This window comes from Heteronotia binoei, unplaced genomic scaffold, assembly GCF_032191835.1.
Source record: "Heteronotia binoei isolate CCM8104 ecotype False Entrance Well unplaced genomic scaffold, APGP_CSIRO_Hbin_v1 ptg000825l, whole genome shotgun sequence".
Lineage (NCBI taxonomy): Eukaryota > Metazoa > Chordata > Lepidosauria > Squamata > Gekkonidae > Heteronotia > Heteronotia binoei.
The window spans coordinates 506,654-514,808 of record NW_026800106.1 but is presented as its reverse complement, the minus strand read 5'-3'; positions in this window follow the sequence as shown (position 1 = coordinate 514,808).

The following is an 8,155-nucleotide window of genomic DNA, read 5'->3' as shown; positions in this document are numbered from 1 at the left end:
GTGGCCTGTTTATCTTGGGTGGTCCTGCATGGCATAGCCCACAGCCTCATTGAACCTCGCAAGCCCTCTCACCATGACAAGGCAGCAATCCATGAGCCCCTTTTCGCTGCTGCCATACTCCAAATTGACACATTCATAGACATACCCACTATGGCCTCAAGATCCTTTTTCCTTCTCAGTCTTCCAAGTTCATTCCGCTTCAGCATATATTTAAAGTTAGCTCTTTTTTATTCTTATGTGTGTCACTTGTGCTTACATTGAATATTTGCCACATTTATTAACTATATTTATGCTTCACCTTTTCACTCAAGACAGACTGCACAGTATACATCAACTGAATTGGGTGAGACACCTAATCAGCAATGTAATAGGATATTACAGGAATCTGAAACAAAACATAGCATGTGTGAAACAACACAGAGAATTATATCATAGAAGTAGGAAACAATGCAGTGAGAACAGAGCAACACATACAACAAACAGATAACACACTATATACGGTGATATAGTCCACAGTCCTGTTCACTTTATAAAAGCAACTTCCTAGCCCTATTAGCTTTATAAAAATGCTCTCTTGGACAATTCCATTTCATACACTATGTGAATGACAGAAGTGCAAGAGCCTCCACAAGGCATTCCTGGCAGGGTATTCCACTGCGGGGGGAGGGCAGAACAGAGAATACACATTCTCTGTTGATTTTGTCCTTTTGCTGTTGATCTTGCGTATTTGAAAGGTGGTACTCTCAGAAGGTCTTACTCTGATGGTCAAATATGTCTTCAAGGAGAACAGGAGAAAATATGAGGGTCCAAGACCAAGAGGGCTTTGTATGTGATAGCTAGTACCTTGAATCGAACCCAGTATCTGATGGGCAGCCAATACATTATCTGCAGAATGGGTTTAATATGCATGCTCTGCCTAGCTCCTGATAACTAACCAAGTTGCAGCATTGTTGTTCACTCATCCAGTTGGAAAGATTTTCTTGGAGCTGCTCACTATTCACTTTGTACCAACCTGGATAATTTAGTATCTGCAAACTTGGCCACTACACTGTTCAACCCCACTTCCAGATCATTTATAAACAAATTACATAGCACTGGTCCCAATATGGATTCTTGTAGGAGTCTACTAGTTCTTTCCTTCCATTGTGAGAACTGTTCACATATTCTCTGCTGAATCTCTAAGAGGACCTGTGATATATTGAGCAAAGCAGGAGTCAAGTTGCACCTTTAAGACCAACCAAATTTTATTCAGAACGTAAGCTTTCTTGTGCACTCTAAGCACACTTCATCAGACGAGGGGATCAGGTATTGTGGGCTGAAATGCAAGCAGTTTGTTGATTAAGTATGCAGACTGGTCACATGGTAAACCAGTGTGGCTTGGCCATTTGGCCTGGATAGCCATAAAAGGTAATAGTCCTCTGCCAATTGGTGTTTCTGTAAATCCAGGTGAATCACAAAAGGACGTGTATTTCCTACTACAACTAGGACTATAACTAGGAAATATACATCCTTTTGTGATGTGGAATCAGTCCAAGTGTTTTGCTGCTTAGCCCAAATCTTCAGATGACCTCACCCAGTGTTTGGATGTAGATGTTAAAAAGCAAGATGACAAGATAGAACCTTGCAGGCTAAAAGCCAAGGGGCTGAGCAGCAGTTCCCTAGTTCCACTTTCTGAAACTAACCCTACTGATAGGCTCCATAAAAGTACCTCCCAATCTCATCCCAAAAAACCAATGAGAAGTCCAGAAAAATCAGCAAAGTTGTTCTCCCTCTGTCCATCTCCCTGTACAGGTCATCCCCCAAAGTGACCAAGATTGTTTAAGTCTCATAATCAGGACTGAAACTCGGTAACACATGAACAGATGTGCAAGCTCTAAATTGGGGAGTTGGGACAAGATAATGTATGCAAATGATGAGGTCTGGGATATATTTTATGTGTGGTCCAGAGGAAGTACAAATTACTGAGTCGTGCCTTCTGCCAAAAAGTAATATGCACGTTTGTGATTTTTCTTTTACTAAGTAAAGCAGGATGCTTTTCCTGGAATTTTGCATCTGACCGGGTTTTCAAGGATGCAGATACGTAAAGCAATTTTTCTGTCATCTAATATAAAAGTCACTTAATAACACTGGATGTATTGAAATCCAAGAAGTCCTCAATGATATCCTAACCTAGCATTTATAAAGGTAACATTCATCCTCCATTGGTACCAGGGCAGCTGGGCTGGCCTCTTCTTACTGGACTGCTGTGCCTTTAACAGTTGCATGAAATGCAGCAGTTCAACAAGTATTTCCTTCCATGCATACAGTGATGGAAAAAAACCTCAGGTACTTATTAATCTGTCATACAGCTGTGAATTCTAGGTTTACATCAACACTGAAGTGGGTTCTTAATCCCCACTTATTTACTGCATGACTTTATGCCTTTTCCCCTCTATGTGTCTATGTGCCCACCCAATCTGCCCCCTTGGTCTGGCCTACTGCCAGGTCCTCTGGTCACACTCCTCTTTTTGCTTCCTTTTTTGGCTTATCTTCCTGCTGCAGCTGCTTCCAGTTGTAAAACACACATTGTTCCGTAAGCTGGCATCTAGGGAGGAAGATTCACGGAGCTGCCAGCTTCTGAAAATCCAAATGAACACTATTTAAAGCTCAGTCCTAAGCAGTTTCCAAAAGTTGGTCATGGATTTGATGATTTTGTTATAATTTCCTGGCCATTAACTTTTCTCTTAATTCATTCCACAGTTTCAATTAAGTGGCCTTATACAAAACCATTGCACCTGCAAGGTCCTTCTACTTAGACCAGCAGCAGCTCTTCAGCGTCTCAGTCTGGATCTTGCACATCACCTACTACCTGATCTTTTAACTGGGGATGCCAGGGATTGAAAGTGGGAACTTCTGCATGCAAAGCAGATGCTCAACCACTGAGCCACAGCCCCTCCCCAATTGTTTCATCCTTGATTATGATTTTAAAGCTGCATATGTTGATGCAAATTGTGTTCAGTTTAGGAAAAGCAGGACATACATAAATCATGGCAGTCTGCTTTTTTTTTTGCACTGAGAGTGCATCCTGAGCAACATCACTAAACGGAAGAAGAAGAAAGAAGAGGAGGAGTAGGAGGGGAAGGAGGAGGAATTGGAATTGGATTTATACCCCAATCTTTACTTGGAGTCTTACAATCCCTTCCTCTCCCTACAACAGACACTCTGTGAGGTAGGTGGAGCTGCAAGAGCTCTGAGAGAACTGCTCTTGAGAGAACAGCACTGAGAGAACTGTGACTGACCCAAGGTCACCCAGTAAGAGGAGGAATGGGGAATCAAACTTGGTTCTTCAGGTTAGAGTCCACCACTCCTAACCATACACTGAACTGGCTCTCTGATGATGGTTCATATAGTAATGTGATTTAAAATCTTCAACCTAAATTAATAGTATATTTAGGAGCAATTGCAATTAGGTTTGCTCCAAATTAAGAGCCATTTTATTTAATAAGGCTTACTTCCAGGAAAGCGTTTTTAATTTTTTGGAACTTTTTGAAATTTTTATGTGTGTCTACCTGCACCTGGAAGTCATGTTGGCCTCTGGTGACTGACCCCTACTGGAAGCCTGGAGGATATTCAGAGAGGTGGTGGAATAAAGCCTGCCCCATCCTCCTGACTTCTGCTCTTCCAGTGAGGTCTCCCATCCAATTACTAACCAGAGTTGACCCTGCTTGGCTTCCACGATCTGATGAGATCAGGCTTACCTGGGCTATCCAGGTCAGGGCCTTCCAGGAAAGTATTTTATTAGAATTGTACCCTTCCCCCCCACCTTTTTTTTTTTTGCACATTTCATACAATGCTTTTGCTGAACAATCTGCTTGCAACACCTTAATGTTGAGTTCTACTTAGAACAATTGGCCTAATATTGAAAAGGACAATTATAATGAGATTTTTGCAATATAGCTCTGACCATCTGTGAGAAAATGAGCTGAGCACTAGTTAGCTTACAAACGACCTGTAGTGCAATGCTAAGTATTTTGCTTTTTATTAAAACATTTGGTTCTTGGTCAACTAGATTTGCCTATTACATTAAGTAGGATATTTCATTAAAGAGGAATTTGTTTAATCAGAACAAACCAAGGAAGGGGGAGCCTTCCTTCAGATCAGAAATCTCTCCCTGGCTGGTGCTTAGAAAAAATAATTACATGAGGAATGAAATACTTGCCTGCCTCTGTTCACACAATGCAACTCCTGACAAAATGTGGCAACCCTGTTCAGCCATAGCTAAGTGAGAGACTTGGATAATTGCTACCTCAGGCGATGACTTGCAAGTGTGACAGAGCTATCAAACATAGATCAAAGTGTGAAGCTGCTATTGCAGATCAAACACCAGAAGGGATGTTTGTCAATTTGGCAGTTAGTGATGACTTGCCCATCAGATAACTTCTCTTGCACTTAGGAGACCAGGCACTTTCAGGACACAATTGAAAGGAACAGAGTTCTTGTACAGGTGATAGCTCTCTATAAAAGAAAATTTCATCACCTGCAGCTTTTCTTGACTTTCTTCTAAATAACGCAAGATACGGGAGCCTGCCCTACTTTCTGCCTGATCACCCTATGTCACAGCCGTTCCTAAAACACAGGAGAAGGATGCCTGAATAAAACTTCACCATCTGAATGGCTCTATATATTGTAGCAAAATGGGTAACTTGTGTCAAACACAAAAGCAGCAAAACCAGGACACCCACAGAAAATATTCTCCATGTTTTGCAAGTTTCCCCAGGTACAGGGGGAAATATGGTTTTCTATATTAAATTAACCAAAAGGAACAAAAATGCAAAAATAGCTTATAGGAACTGAGTCCTTGCTTCAGGAGACAAGGAATGTTGACAAAGGTAAATTAGGTAGCCTATAACTAGGAAATACATGTCCTTCTGTGATTTGCAAAAACACCAATTGGCAGGGAACTTTATTACCTTTTATGGCTATCCAGACCAAATGACCAAGCCACACTGTTTGATCATGTGATGACATTTTGCACTCTTAAACAACAAACTGAATGTATTTCAGCCCACAATATCTGATCCTCTCGTCTGATGAAGTGTGCTTAGAGAGCACACGAAAGCTTATGTTCCCAATAAAACTTGGTTGGTCTTAAAGGTGCGACTTGACTCCTGCTTTGTTCAAAGGACAATGGGATATCACAGACACTTCCAACTTTTTCTGCTATTCTGTTTTAGATAGGAAGACCTTGCTACAAAGGCAGCAACATTTCTTGCTCTGTTATAGACATTATAATGCTTTTACAAAGGTAACTCAGCCCGCTTCCTACAATTCATCAAAGCACTAAATGGTAAACTAATTGCCACCTTTGAGGCAGGGGTGGATGTATTTTAAAACAAAAAATGTAGTGTATCAACAAAAGGAGAACTCTGCAACAACCCATGCCTTACCTCAAGGTTTCAAACATGTGGCCTGCGGGTGAAACCGTCCCTTCCAGGGCGTCAATCAGGCCCATGGAGCTCTCTTCTCCCACCCCCACCCCACCCATCCTCACCCTGTGAAGCTGTGAGGCTGCCAACACTCCCAGCTCCTTCTGCTTTCTCTTTGCAGAGGCGAAAGCTGAAAGCAAAGCTGCAAATAAAATGTGGAAGGCTGAGTGAGAACATTTTATTTTTTAAAGTTTCTGCTGTGATCCTTGTGCTTTTTTTGGGGGGGGGGGTGTTTTATTTTTAAAATTGCATTGCAAAATCCCACTGTCCCCCCTTTCTGTTTTAAAGAAACTATTGCAAAAGTTTTAAGCATGTTTGTATTTTAAGTTTAAAAATTATATATTTAATTGTGTTGGCCTGTGTCCTCTATAAAGTCTATATCTCTGCTATCTGGCATTACATTTTAGGACATGCATGGCTCAGCCCCACTAAGTCCCATTGATGTTTAATCCAGCCCTCCTAACAAATGAGTTTGACATCCCTGAAGGCTATCATTCACAGCCCCTTATATTTTGAGTGTGTTAGTATGCTAGTGTTTAAAAAAGTTAAGATTTAGGCCTATAATTTCAGGCCCATAATTTTCTTATCCAAAGGCATAATTCATATTTACCAGTAATAATGTGCCATAACAATTAATGGCTGTAGTACACATTTTAAACCAGTGTGGCAATTAAGCAGAACTGGCCATCTGGGCTCTCCTGCTACCATCTCCGGGAGCCAAGCCAGCTCTTCTGCTACCTGCTTCTTCTCCTTACAGTCACCTCTGTACACTGCAGGCTGTTAGAGAATGAATGCACAGCCTGCCTGGGTTTGTTTGTATTACATGACAGGCAGACAGGCAAGCAAATGGAGGGGTGAAGACAGAGAGGGGAGTGAAAAAGAAGGAAGCAGTCTTGAATGTTTTAAGAGTTATATGTATGAGCACATTTCAGTTGATGCAGCTTCTTGAGTCCTGCGTAACAAGCTGAAGCTGCAGTAACTCACTTTTCTGTGAAGTGCAGAAATCTTGTTCTTCCTGACTCTGGTCACAATAGAGGGCAAAGAAGGTACAAGGGAAGACAGAGAACAAAAGAATGGTTTCTGGCGCATTGAGACCATCAGAGGTTATTCTGCACAAATCAGGCAATAGGGTGAAACTGCCCTCACAGACAGTCCTTTCTTAATATAAGTACACTGACTTTAACTGGATTCACAGTTACCATTTACCACTTCAGTTCTTTTTGATATGGTCAAATTCTCAGCATACTGCACAAATCAGCAGGAATGTTTATCCATCTGGCAAACCAGGAGAGGAAAAAGAACAAACTATATTCTTGTAAGGTTTCTTCATGCTGTGCAACAGTATTTTTTTTCTGTGGTTTGGCCCTATGCTACTCTGGTAGTGTCTGGATAAAGAAGAAGAGATTGGATTTATACCCTGCCCTTCGCTCAGAGTCTCAGAACAGTTTACAATCTCCTTTCCCTTCCCTGCCCCACAACAACCTGAAGGTAGGCAGGGCTGAGAGAACTCTCTGAGATCTGCATTGAGAGAACAGCTCCAAGGAAGTTATGACTGATCCAAGGTCATTCCAGCAATTGCACGTGGAAGAGTGGGGAACCAAACCTGGTTCTCCCAGACAAGAGTCAGCACACTTAGTCACTACACCAAACTGGACAGGAATAGAGTCAACACTGTGACTGGACAGGAATAGAGTCAATACTTCTTACTTGAATATTGCTCAGCCAGCAGGAAGGGTAACATTGACATGGACAAGAATTAATCAATTCCCCCATGTTTCATCCATCCTGGTATTGCCACAACACTGGGAGGCATCTATAGTGGTGCTGCTGCTTCTGTAGTAACAGAAGAATCAGAGCATAGAAGAGGGACTATTTTGGTGCATTCAACATCTCTGCTGTTCAGAAATTAACAACAATTAATTGGTCAAAGGATAACTGGGCCATTTCCTACAGAGTTTGCTTGACACATGGTGCCACCATCATATTAGAGCTGTGAGTATAGTAGCAACAGTTCAAGCAAGCCTGATCTAGCTTGATTTCTGAAGCTAAGCAGGGTTAGCTCTGGTCAGTATTTGGATGGAAGACCACCAAGGGAGTCTAGGGTTGCTACACAAAGGCAGGCAACAGTAAACTACCTCTGAATATCTCCTTCCTTGAAAAGCCGGGGTTTGGCATAAATTAGCTGTGACTTGATGGCACTTCACCCAACATATTCGTAACACTTCTTTACTTTCAGGTGCTAGTCCAAAAGCACATATTTTTACCCAGGCTTGTAATTAGATATTCTATCTTACCGGCTTTCTAAATTGTGTGCTTCTGTTTTATGGATTGTTTTTATGGTGTTTATTTTCAATGGCCTGTTTTTATATTGGTACATTATTTTAATTTAAGTCACCTCAAACAGAACTTTGAAGAGGAAGCATAGAAATATACAAAATAAGTAACAATACTATTCCTTATGTAACTGCTGCCTCCCTTTTGCTGTCTGCCAAGTCATTGCCTTCTTCTGCTGAACAATGCCTTACTTGTACAGAGCCTTTCCTGGCTCTGATTTCTCTGCTTGTAGCTGCCTGCTGCCAATTAATCTTATCTTAAATTTCATCAGTTCTGATCCTTTTATCAAACTTTGTCCAGTTAGTGTTATTGAAAATGGAAATGTGGTGTGTGTTGAGATTATGCCATTTTTGTAT